We start from the raw sequence: 12,959 nt of genomic DNA, 5'->3' as shown, positions 1-12,959 counted from the left end.
TGTATATAGTATCAGCTTAAATGTTAATGCTGCGATATGCTATTTCACAATGCACATCTCAGAATTGCCTTCAGGAGCCTCTTCAGTACTCTCTCCCTCTCTCTCTCCCTTTCTGACTTTATCTCCTCCTGTCACCACTTTCCACTAGCAATTCTGCCACTTCACATACCACCAATTTGCATCTCTCCACGTCTTTTCCAGCTTTCTACTACTTGAGTGCCTACATACAGAAAAGCCCTTTCTAAATTGATCTCTAAGGCTACTGCTCCTTTATATCCTTTCTGAAGATTCACATTTTCATTCCTTTAAAATTCTGAAGACATAGCTCTAATATATTTTGATACAAAAGGAAGATGGGACTAGATTTTCAATAGTAAGACTAACAGCCACTTAACACTACTCATACCAGAAGACATCGTCCCTACTATAGAGTACTTATCTAGTATTCTGTCCCCCTACTGTTTTTACTTTGCTGCTAACATACTTGGATATAACCCCAAAATACAGAGGTAACAATAATATTCTATTGTACAAATACTGACAGTCACACAATACAAAAAAAAGAAGAAATATACTATGCAGAGTTTAAAATATATATTGCATTGTGTACTACATTTAAAATATTTTCAGTTCAATATTTCTGAAAGGTCATTCTTAAAAGGGGTATTATATATCTAGTCCAAGAAGACTAATGTCTCAAAGACAACTGAACTTGAAACTTCATGATGTAGAGTTTGTTACAAAACAGTAGTGGAATACGGAAACATCTACCAATAAAGTCATACTGCCATTTGAAATTTTATGCCAGCTACAAGTGAAAGCAAACTGCTACATCTGAGAGATTACTAGTTTGTTCTGTACCTTTGACAGTATTTTGAATGCACTTTTAAGAGTTTTGCCGATGATGCACTCTTCCTCAGAGAGTGCAAACAGCCTGGTTAGCAGGAAAAGAAACAACAAAACTAATAGAAAAAAAATTAACCTACAACAAATTAATAGACACAGGAAGGAAAGGGCCTGGATATATTTGATCTTACTGAGAAGACAGCTCCAAAAATGTATTTTAATGTCAAATAACCTTCTTTTATGTCTTAGGTATTTCCCATGCAGCAAACAAGAAAAGCAAACAAACAAACAAAAAAAACAACCCACACAACTGATATTAAGTTATTAAAATCACAATTAAATGACTGATGTGCTTTATGGACATGATGGATAGCTACAATAGCATATGCAGAACATTTTCTGGCTATGCAGGATCTGTCACATGGCCAGGCTTGGGTTCCTTTTTCCTTATGGAAACTAACACTTTCATATGAGATAACATTAAGCTTGAAAAAAGACACCCCTGCAGCTACTTAGTTAAATCTACTGAAAGCCAGTCACAGTTACTGTTCATTTTCTTGCTTCTTCATATGCCTTATTCCACTTAGGAAGTGCTTATCAGACACATTTATTATACGTATCTGTTAGATATAATGAATAAGTGTGTTGCTTTCACTACCCTTTTAACCACAGAATTGACTGAAAGCAAGCAGAGATCTCAAGTAGAGATCCAGTCAGTCACATCCTAGTTTGAACAAAAGATAATGTACAAAAAATTCAAGATAATGAGAAAACCCAACTGGAGTACAGGCTGATGCACCAGCATCAGGCTGATTATCCCAGATGCATTCCTCCAGGCAAAGTGACAGGGTAAAGATTACATTTTGAAGATTTATACTTTACAGTCTCTCCCTCTCCCCTGAGATTTGGCAGATGGGAGCAGACTCCAATGACATGACGGCTTCCAAGGTAAGGTTTTTGTTCAAAGCCACGCCAGCTATGACAAAGTCCTCTGAAAGCTTTTCCTAGAAAAAGCTTTTTACCTAGAAAAGTAATCCATTAACCAACACACCCTAACTTCCTCAGGACATGTATCTGCAGATAAGCCACCTTTCCTATAGCACGCGTTTGCCAAGAAGGGAGAGCAGATACCACAGAAAAGACAGATCAATAAAACTGTCATTAAAAATATTTGAGCAAATCTTATTGCAAGGCTGATCCTATTAAGCTTCTGTTGCATAAGACTGTGACATTGCTAAGAGAGGTGTAATCAATTTTAATCATAAGGAAACACTGCAAACAAAAAATTGACTCTCCGTTTTGTTTGTTTGTTTAAACATGGACATTAATCCAATACACAACATAATCACCCTATTCCTTGTATGAAATGATCTTAAGGGAAACATTCCAAAATCACTATGCAGACTCAATGGAAATTTATTCCAATTCACTTATTTCCAAAATTTTTCTTACTCACACACCAAGATACAAGTTTCACACTTCAACTGCAGGGAAAATTCAACTGCATTATAGGTGGAAAACCAGAATAGCCAGCACAGAGCAGAACAGTTCTGTGCAGTTTTCAATTGTGCAAATTGGATCTTGATTAAGAGGTTTCCTAGTGGATCATCCTTACATAATTTCAAATAAGAAGAGCTACCTCTCTTCCTTTTCACACACTGCACTTTTTTCAGAACTGTATTAGCACTGTCCAGGTTGCAAATAGATCAGCTACATTCTTTCAACTTAAATCTTGATGCTTGTGCTCTTTGTTTTGTATTATTTTCACATGGTCTTACTACTCCCCAAAAGTCATTGTATTCTACCACTCTGCTGTTAGGTGTGTGAGATTCTCACAAGCATTTATAAGAGGAGTGCATATTATCACAATATCCCTGAAAAGTGGTGTACAGACTCACAGGCAAATGAATCACTTTTTCCCAGGTGAAAAGGGATGTTATGAATACAAGTCACTGCTTCAATGAGAAAAGTAAATTGATTTGGTTGTGGCAAAGCAGTCTGGTTTAGAGTTCAGTTAAGAAGTAAAAAGATCTACTGTAGGCATGGTCCCTGGAGGCAGCCAACAGACAACTATTTATTTAACTAAAAAAAACAACAACCACTACCACCACACCCTACGTATAGTAGCTTGTTCTTTTATTTTCTTTTCCCCAAAAAATCTCTGGCTTTTGAAATTAAAATAGCTGTTCCACTTCAAGTGTGGGTTTCATAAATGTTCAGTGTCTCTGAACAATGACATGACAAAAATCATGCCAAGAATGAAAAAAGGAAAGAAGATGAACGTTTCCAATTATGAAAAGCAAAACAAAGAAAAAGGTTTGTGTATATATGTATTTATACACAGCATATATATACACAGAGGCATGCCATGTATATGTGTATGAAATGTACGCACACAAACACACACACATGCCAGACAACCTCCAAAGGTCCCTTACAGGCCAAATTACTTTGTGATATATACACACCATGTTACAAAAGCATCAAACAGATACGAAGAGTTTTTTCCCCACTCTTTTCATCCAGGAGAGCTCAAGCACAACAGCTCTTCCTTCGGAAACCTTCCAGAACCACTCTGGAATTAAGCAAAACTAAGCATGAATGTATGCCCAACACCACCAGACAGCTTTAAGGTCTTTTCCAGTCAAGGGTGAACGGGGAAACCTATAGACATTGTTATATTATAGACATCACAGTAACTTCCTTACTATACAGCCAGCACATTATCATCATAGCACTGGGGAACTAACAATGGCTTCTTATTAGGCAGTCAAAGTGAAGCTTTTAATACTCCTACATACCATTGCTTAAAAAACAGAAACAAAAACCCACACCCACGTCTAATAAAGTGCAAGTAAATTTTATGCTTTTACACAGAAGGACTGATAACGACAGGTTCTCCATAGGCTAAGACTTTCTATTCATAGATCATAATGACCATCCAAGACATCATTTAAATATTACTTAACAGCTTTAAAAATGAGTAAACATGAAAATATATTTAAACTGAAAAATACAGCTAGTAAAAAATAGCTTTCAAACGACAACGTGGTCCAGATCCCCTCAAGAACCATTTGTGGAAAATAGCTATCAGAGTAGGATACAATTGCCACACAGTAAGACTGAAATCAGAGTAACTTTGCAAATAACGTGTTATACAAACTTCACAAAAATCAAAAGTGGTTCTCCAATTAAATACTTGGAACATGTCTTCAAAAAGTCTCTTCAAAAAATTAAAACGATGAGGTCTTTAGCTTGCAGATAAATATTTTGAAACACAAGCCAAAATTTCTCAGTGTTGCACCATTATAAACAATGATGAAGTTTCTTGCTTGTATTTTAGTTCTGATCAATAACTGATCTTCTCTCCACAACACAACTGTAACAAGTTTTGACCATATTTTCAGGTAGACTTGACAATTCTGCCACCCTGACCTTCACAGAAGACAGTACATACAGCTACTTAAGGCAAGGAAACTTACTTTCTTGATCTCCTCTTTCATCCTCACGTTCATAAAAACCTCTCTGGGGTCACTAACACACTCCCCCTATCCTGCAACTTGAAAAACTGCAATATTTCACTGCTAGATGAAAGCTCTGCAGTCAAACAAGGACAGATAAATCTCAAGGTGGTTAAAAAGTTTTGTGAATTCCTACTGTGAGCACATTAGGCACTTGACCTTGGTGCTCTAAATTGTTCCCTGCAGCCGCTGAGTTCACTGCTGACGTTGGCAGCAAAGGCTCTCCACCCTGTTCCACTGAACTGCACCAGTTGTGGATGGCCAGGAAATTCCCACTAGATAATACCAATACCTTATGTAAGATTTGAGCCAAACATCCAAAAAGAAAAAAAAGTATTTGTAAATTTCTAAATAACTATCAGCCAATTAATATTAATTCACCAGCAAATCTCAAAATAAAATTGAAAGTAATATGACTGTTACCAAAAGTCCTTTCACATAGAAACCTACAGATTACAACTTGGACATCTGTCTAACAGTTTCTCTGTGGAAGCTTCAACTAGATATAAAAGTTTCTCCAAAGATCCAAGGATGAAAACAGGTCAAGCTCTTACAAAGACAGCCTCTAATTCTACTGTTTTTTTAAACCCCATCTTGAGTGAGCACTCCTTCACGTGTTCAAGAGTAATGACTTTCTGAATCAGCATAAACTTCCTCACAACTGCCTCTCTGCTATATACGTCAATATACAAGAACCAGGTGAATAAGTACAGGCAACACAAGACTTAAAGGGCATTTGAAAATGCCTCTTGCTAGCTTGCTTTTTAAGGACTCGGACACACGCAGTTCCCTATGTTCACAAGCAACTTTTAGAGAAAGTTCAATCACTTGCTGTTTCTATGTAAGTCACGTTGATAAAATTCCTGACACCCTAAACGCAAAAAGATTACCATGATTTTTATTCCAGTGCTTTGTGACTTTTGTTTGTCCCTTCACATATTTAGCAGGGGAGTTTTTAGAAGATGTTTTTAAATATATATTTTACTGCAAATACTGCATCTTTTTGTGTACTGCATAGTTTGATCACCAAAATGCCACAAGCTTTTAACAGTTACCGCACTCGTATCCGAAGAAAAAAGATCAACTCCCTTTCTAACTGAGGAAATTTTCATCAGTAATAATTACGAACTTAGGGCAGCATTTAAATTTGTCTGCAAATATCTTGTTAACTCTAGTTTTTCTCTTTTTTTCTTTCATATAGTACAATTCAGCTCACCTGAGAGTACTCAACCTCATACACTCCCTTTAATTAAAGTATTTTAAATTATTATTTTTGTTTTGCTTCCCTGCCACCCACCCCAACACCCAATTTCACAAAAGCATTTCTTTCCTTGTGCCCTTTACTTTCTTTTTGCTCTCTATGCACGTTTCACAGGTTTCATTGTATGCACTTAATTTGTAACCTTTCTACCTTGCAACTATTATACCTGTAGCCAATAAAATAGTATGTTTCTTTATCCAAGACTCAAATGAGCTCTTCCAATCTATTTAAAAAGAAGAATCAATTTTCTTTTCCTCCTCTCATCCAAAAGCCATCCAGTTACCTGTCCCATTAGATCACAAATTATAAGTCTGCAACTTTCACAGCCAGAACTGAACTTAATGCTCTTGGACCTGGTGACAGAACACAAACGCTCCCAGTAACTGTGCCAATTCTTGTATCTTTTGTAAGTAGCCTTTACTGATATTTCTCTTACCTCTGCTGTTTCTCTTATTTACATTCACAGCGGGCACACAGCAGATATGTCTCTCTTCAGACTGAAGGCACCAGTCCAAGGGCTTTCTTAGACCAAATTCTGACTTGGCCATACACAAGTAACCCTACTGTTGCTAACGGCAGTCCCAACTAGGGAACTGTTGGCTTTTAAATGCGTTTCTCTAAGAAAAAAATCAACTATTTATGGAAAAATTGAAAGACAAGTTCCAGGTTGACATCACACAAAGAGGCTAGCATGAAGGCAAGAAGCATGAAGCATGCTAGCATGAAGCATGCTAGCATGAAGGCTAGCAAAGAGGCTAGCATTTGCCGATGTTTGTTTGCACTGTAAGCAAGTAGCTTAATACAACCTTACTGCATCATACTTATGTGTACTTTGAGGAAGGAAGTGAGAAAAGTAAGTACTCTTCTTTTTTGTATTTTTACTAAACATACTTGAATTTAATTATCCCACTTTCATTTCCAGAAGACTGTGACTTAAAAAAAAAAGTTAATACCTTCACAATCCTGGTATATTTTATATATTCTACACGTTTCTTTCCTCTTGTAATTCTCCTCCACCTAACGAAACAATCATTCATGCTGTCATGAATGTCACTTGCCGAGGCGACCGGCTCCGGGGCAGACGCGTGCTGCAGCGGAGCGCGGGATCGGGACAGGCAGGGCTATTTTTCGGGCATCGAGCCTACGTGAGGGAGCCGCCAGGCACCGGCAGCCCTCGTGAGGGAGGCTGACGAGGCGTAGGCGGAGCCAGCAGCGTCAGCGACAGCTCCTCCCCCCGGCCGTTCAAAGGCAGCCCTTAGGGAGCGCGGCGACCAGGGCCGGCAAACAGGGAGTGACGCGGGGGAGAGACGCGGCAGTTAGCGAGGCAGTGAGCGCGGGCAGGAAGGGCGGGGACCCATCGTCGCTCTGTTGCAGCTACTTCTCCCTTCCGTGCTTGTAACCTGCTTGCGTAGAACCTGACCATGGTATCAACCAGGCAGAAAACCGTGGCCTCCGCATCTCGTGCGGCATCTCCAGCCACGGTCACCACGGTGGCTACTCAGACGGAGGGACCCGGGAAACACGCAGCCGTCCAGGTCCTGGGCTGCAGAGTGTGCCCCAGCCTTCTGTCGGTCTCCGACAGCAGTGGTGGGTATGCCTGTGGGAGGTGTGCCCAGGTTGAAGAACTGCTCAGCCAGGTAGCGGTGCTCCGGGAGGAGGTGAACAGGCTCAGGAGCATCAGGGAATCGGAGATGGAAATTGACTGGTGGAGGTGCACTCTACCCTCTCTGAGGCAGGCTCATGAGCCTGCCACAGCACAGGCGTCTCCTGTTATGCAGAAGACGGAGGTTCCCTCCTCCTGCCAGGCAGCGGGAGGAGACCTAGATCAAGGGGGGGAATGGAGGCAGGTGCCTATTCGGGGTGGTAGGCGAGCCCTCTCTCTGCCCACCTCACTTTCTCATCTACCCTTAAATAATCGATATGAAGGACTAGAACAAGACAATCCGAACGATAAAGTAGATAAAAACCCGTCCCAGCTGGAGGGGGTGCCTAAGACAAGGCGACCTACACACCGCATGGCCACATCATCCTTCAAAAAAGAAAGAAGGGCTATTGTTATGGGGGGCTCCCTTCTGAAAGGGACAGAGGGACCGATATGCCGACCTGACCCAACCCGCAGAGAAGTCTGTTGCCTCCCTGGGGCTCGGGTGAGAGACTTCGCCAAGAAAGTCCAGCGCCTGGTACGGCCCACTGACTACTACCCGCTACTGGTCTTTCAGGCTGGTAGCGATGAAGTAGCAACGAGAAGTCCGAAGGCGATCAAAAGAGACTTTAGGGATTTGGGGCGACTACTTAGAGGATCAGGGGCGCACGTTGTGTTTGCCTCTGTCCTTCCGATAGGGGGGATCGAAGCTGAAAGGCGTGCTGTTCACATAAACTCGTGGCTTCGAGACTGGTGTGACCGGCAGAACTTTGGGTTCTTTGATCACGGGAAGGTCTATGCTACACAGGGCCTGATGGCACCGGATGGGATGTGCCTCTCTCGGAGAGGGGTAAGGATCTTTGGTCAGGAGTTGGCAGGGCTGATAGATAGGGCTTTAAACTAGAGTCGAAGGGGAAAGGGGCTAAAACCAGGCACGCCGGTGAAGACCTAAGGGAAGGTACGCTAGAATCAGAGGGGCTGGGTGCCAGTGAGGTCCTTCGGGCAGATCCACAAGGTGCTGAGTGTAAGGAGACGCACCTGAAGTGCTTCTACACGAACGCACGCAGTATGAGGAATAAAATGGATGAGCTAGAAGTCCTGGCCCAGTCCTGCAACTACGATATCATCGGCATAAGCGAAACCTGGTGGGATGAGTCCTGTGACTGGGGTGTTGCGATAGATGGTTACAGGCTCTTCAGGAGGGACAGGCAAGGTAGGCGAGGTGGTGGGGTGGCGATGTATGTGAAGCAGGGGCTGGACTGTGTGGAACTTCAGGTCGGAGATGGCAAAGTTGAGAGCCTCTGGGTAAGGATCAAGGGACGAACGAATAAAGGGGATGTCATTGTGGGAGTCTATTACAGACCGCCTGGCCAGGACGATAGCGCCGATAAATTATTCTTTACAGAACTAAGAGAGGCCTCGAGATTAACTCCCCTTGTCCTTATGGGGGACTTCAACTTGCCAGACGTTAACTGGGAGTGCCACACGGCTGACACGAGCAAGTCCAGGAGGTTCATGAAGCACCTAGATGATAACTTCTTGGTGCAGGTGCTAAGAGAGCCAACTAGGAAAGGTGCCCTCCTAGACCTGTTGCTAGAAAACAGAGAGGGTCTGGTGGGAGATGTGGTGATTGGTGGCCGCCTTGGTCAAAGCGACCATGAAGTGGTTGAGTTCAAAATTTACGGTGACAGAAAGAAAAGTGCCACCAAAACCTCATCCCTAGATATGGGGAAAGCGGACTTCAGGCTGCTCAGGGAACTAGTCAGCAAGGTCCCCTGGGAAACCGCTCTTGAAGGCCTCGATGTCCACCAGTGCTGGTCATTCTTTAAACGATGCCTCCTAGAAGCACAAGATCAAGCAATTCCTAAATATCGCAAGTCAGGCAGGCGGGGCAGGAGGCCGGCGTGGCTGACCAGGAACATTCTAATGGAGATTAGGCGGAAACAGAGAGTGTTTCGCTACTGGAAGGAGGGCCAGGTGTCATGGAAAGGATACAGGGATGCCGTTCGTGTTTGTAGGCAGAAAATTCGTGTGGCCAAAGCACACCTTGAGTTGAAGCTGGCTGTGTCTGTGAGAGAAAATAAAAAGGGCTTTTTCAGATATGTGAATGGAAAAAGGAGAACTAAAGAATACATAGGGCCGCTCCTTGATAGGGAAGGTCTCCTCACAGACAATGACATAGGCAAAGCAGAGACGCTTAACGCCTTCTTCGCCTCTGTCTTCAATGCCGATGATGGGCTTCGGGACCCAGGGTGCCCTGAGCTAGAGGACTGGGACGGTGGGGATGACAAACTCCCAACCGACCCTGAACGTGTGCGGGATTTGCTACTCCACCTGGATCCCTACAAGTCCATGGGTCCGGATGGGATTCATCCCCGGGTGCTGAAAGAGCTGGCGGACGTCATCGCGGAACCTCTCTCAATTATTTTTCAACGATCCTGGGAATTTGGAGAGGTCCCGGTAGACTGGAAGCTGGCAAATGTTGTGCCGATTTACAAGAAGGGTCAGAAAGAAGACCCTAGCAATTACAGGCCTGTCAGTCTCACGTCAGTGCCTGGTAAAATCATGGAGAAGATGGTTCTCGAACTTATTGAGGCTCACCTGGGGGACAAAGCAGTCATTGGTCCCAGCCAGCATGGGTTTGTGAAGGGCAGGTCCTGCCTAACTAACCTGATTTCCTTTTATGATAAGATCACCCGTATGATGGACCAAGGGAAACCAGCTGATGTGATTTTTTTGGACTTCAGCAAGGCTTTTGACATGGTTTCCCATAGGATCCTACTGGACAAAATGTCCACCATACAGCTAAATAAAAACATCATACGATGGGTGAGCAATTGGCTAACGGGCAGGGCCCAAAGGGTTATGGTAAATGGGGCTGCGTCAGGCTGGCGGGCGGTCACCAGTGGTGTCCCTCAAGGCTCCATTTTAGGGCCGGTACTTTTCAATATTTTTATAAACGATCTGGATGTAGGAATAGAAGGTATTTTGAGCAAGTTTGCTGATGACACCAAACTTGGAGGAGTTGTGGACTCGAATGAGGGTGGAAAGGCCTTGCAGAGGAATCTGGATAGGTTAGAGAGCTGGGCGATCACCAACCGCATGAAGTTCAATAAGAGCAAGTGCCGGGTCCTGCACCTGGGACGGGGAAACCCTGGCTGCACGTACAGACTGGGCGATGAGACGCTAGAGAGCAGCCTAGAAGAGAGGGATCTGGGGGTCGTGGTTGACAGCAAGTTGAATATGAGCCAGCAGTGTGCCCTGGCGGCCAGGAGGGCCAACCGTGTCCTGGGGTGCATCAAGCACGGCATCGCTAGTAGGTCAAGGGAGGTGATTGTCCCGCTCTACTCTGCGCTGGTGCGGCCTCACCTCGAGTACTGTGTGCAGTTCTGGGCACCACAGTATAAAAAGGACATGAAACTGTTGGAGAGTGTCCAGAGGAGGGCTACGAAGATGGTGAAAGGCCTGGAGGGGAAGACGTACGAGGAACGGCTGAGGTCACTGGGCCTGTTCAGCCTGGAGAAGAGGAGGCTGAGGGGAGACCTCATCACAGTCTACAACTTCCTTGTAAGGGGGTGTCGAGAGGCAGGAGACCTTTTCTCCATTAACACCAGTGACAGGACCCGCGGGAACGGGGTTAAGCTGAGGCAGGGGAAATTTAGGCTCGACATCAGGAGGGGGTTCTTCACAGAGAGGGTGGTTGCACACTGGAACAGGCTCCCCAGGGAAGTGGTCACTGCACCGAGCCTGTCTGAATTTAAGAAGAGATTGGACTGTGCACTTAGTCACATGGTCTGAACTTTTGGGTAGACCTGTGCGGTATCAAGAGTTGGACTTGATGATCCTTAAGGGTCCCTTCCAACTCAGGATATTCTATGATTCTATGATTCTATGTCACTTTTCATAGTTTAAGTATATATACCTTCTACAACACAGCTTAAGTAAGAGAAACACACTTAAAAGCCAACAGTTCTGTCACCAGCCAGTTCTGCAGACCTGAAGACATGCCTCTTGTCAGATGTTTTGCATATAGCACTTTTCTTCCACACAACTTTTTCTACCAGAGTTTCTTACATACACAAACATGCTTGCAAGCCTTTTTTTCTCCCCTCTCTCTCTCCTCTCAAAGATCTGCCTCTCATCATTAATGTCATATCTACATCTTGATCATAAAACAAAATGTTACTCAACTATATAAAATAGAATATATACAACACCTTATTGAAACCGTGAGAAGGATGCTTATTACTAGAAGCTAGGGATTGATGTGCTGTAGGCATGAAGACAGGACTTCAAATAACTATGCTGCTGGATTTATGAAGAGAAGTTTATTGCAAAACAAAGCTCAATAAATTTCATTTATGCCAAAAGCAGCGGTAAGCTTGAGGAAAGTGACACAGGTCTAGCGTAACAGTCAACTGTAACTAGCTCAGCTAAAGAGAGATTTCCATTTCTTGGCACAACAGAAAATCCTCAAGCAGAGAGGGGCTAGAGGTGAGATTTTTTCCTCTGTAAGTAACTTAATGAATGAAGTACTAATTAACATTATGGCATTGATAAATGGAGAGAGAGATTAGGGATGTACTCGATATTCAGGCCTTCCCAGATGGACCGTCAAAGCCACATTAATTCCTATCTCATTGGAGCATCTGCTTCTCCCATAATCCACTGCCCCTTGGTACAAACAACACAAACTGTTGTGACTCAATTCGATTTATATCAATCTAATTTCTTTTAATCCAATTTGTATTCCAATCTACTACCTTCTAATCACTTAAATCTTCAGCCTCCATCTGGTAAATTTTCTCTCAAAATTAACCGAGCAGATGCCTCTGCAATTGTCTTCCCCAGTCAGGCTAATCATGCCCTCGCAGTGGCCTACAGAGCACACTGAATAGGTACGTGACTTACAGCATTGCCCTTCTTATTACAAACATGGCGATGCAGGAAGGCCATTTTGTCTGTCATTAATTGGTTTATTTGCATAACACTGCAAGGGAAAGATGCCTAGGAGACAAAAACCAAGAGTAAAAAGCTTCAGGAAGGCAGTATGACATGCTCATCATTTGTCACATGGCCATTACACTTTGAACCATCTATTGTTTAAGGTAGCAAATACGGAACTGGATTGCAGCAAAACACATAACATCTACATGCAACATCAGACTGCAGAGGTTTCTGCGTTACTGCCACTGAACTTGAGCAAAGCAAGGGGACTGTCCAAAGAAGCCTCCAAAAAAAAATGCACGGTATTGAGAAAATGAGAAAGAAAGTTGTTTTGCCAGACCCCAAAACTTCAAGCCTTCTCTCCCTCTCTCAAGTGAGTCAACTTCTACACAGACACAACTAAAGGCACAAACAGAGCACGACTTTGTGACTAACAAAAGTTATAGTCATGCTGGTTTCCCCCAAACTGTTGCCACAGTAAGGGCCTCAGGCTACAGAATACATCATTAATGGGATGAGAAAAGGAATTAAGAATGAAGGCAACCTTCTGAGGCAAGGACCTATAGTAAGAGGCAGGAGGAATAGCACCTCTCTCTCCTTTAACATCAGTTGCCTTATTAAGAATACAAGGTTGATCTTTCCCCTTGATCAAGGCTAGGACATCTCCAGAAAGCTAAAGGTAGGATTATTATAGAAGTACATATCATTATTCATATGTTCATGTGATCACAGACTGCTACAG

The 12,959-nt window shown here is 43.2% G+C and overlaps 1 protein-coding gene across 30 annotated transcripts in view; it reads right to left on the bottom strand.

Annotated features, from left to right (window-relative positions):
• Nucleotides 1–12,959, bottom strand: part of ROBO2 (roundabout guidance receptor 2) — a 931,286-nt gene that overhangs the window by 427,252 nt on the left and 491,075 nt on the right. Inside the window, exon 1 of one of the 30 annotated variants that reach the window (XM_080591489.1) lies at nucleotides 6,582–6,884. The exons of the other annotated variants lie outside the window; for them this stretch is intronic. The gene's annotated coding sequence lies outside the window, so the exon portion shown is untranslated. Of the gene's footprint in view, nucleotides 1–6,581; nucleotides 6,885–12,959 lie in introns of those variants that run through there. 30 annotated transcript variants of the gene reach the window in all.

Source organism: Anser brachyrhynchus (assembly GCF_964034855.1).
Source record: "Anser brachyrhynchus genome assembly, chromosome: 1".
NCBI lineage: Eukaryota > Metazoa > Chordata > Aves > Anseriformes > Anatidae > Anser > Anser brachyrhynchus.
Note: the sequence above shows the minus strand (reverse complement) of the source record. Positions and strands in the feature narration are given on the sequence as shown.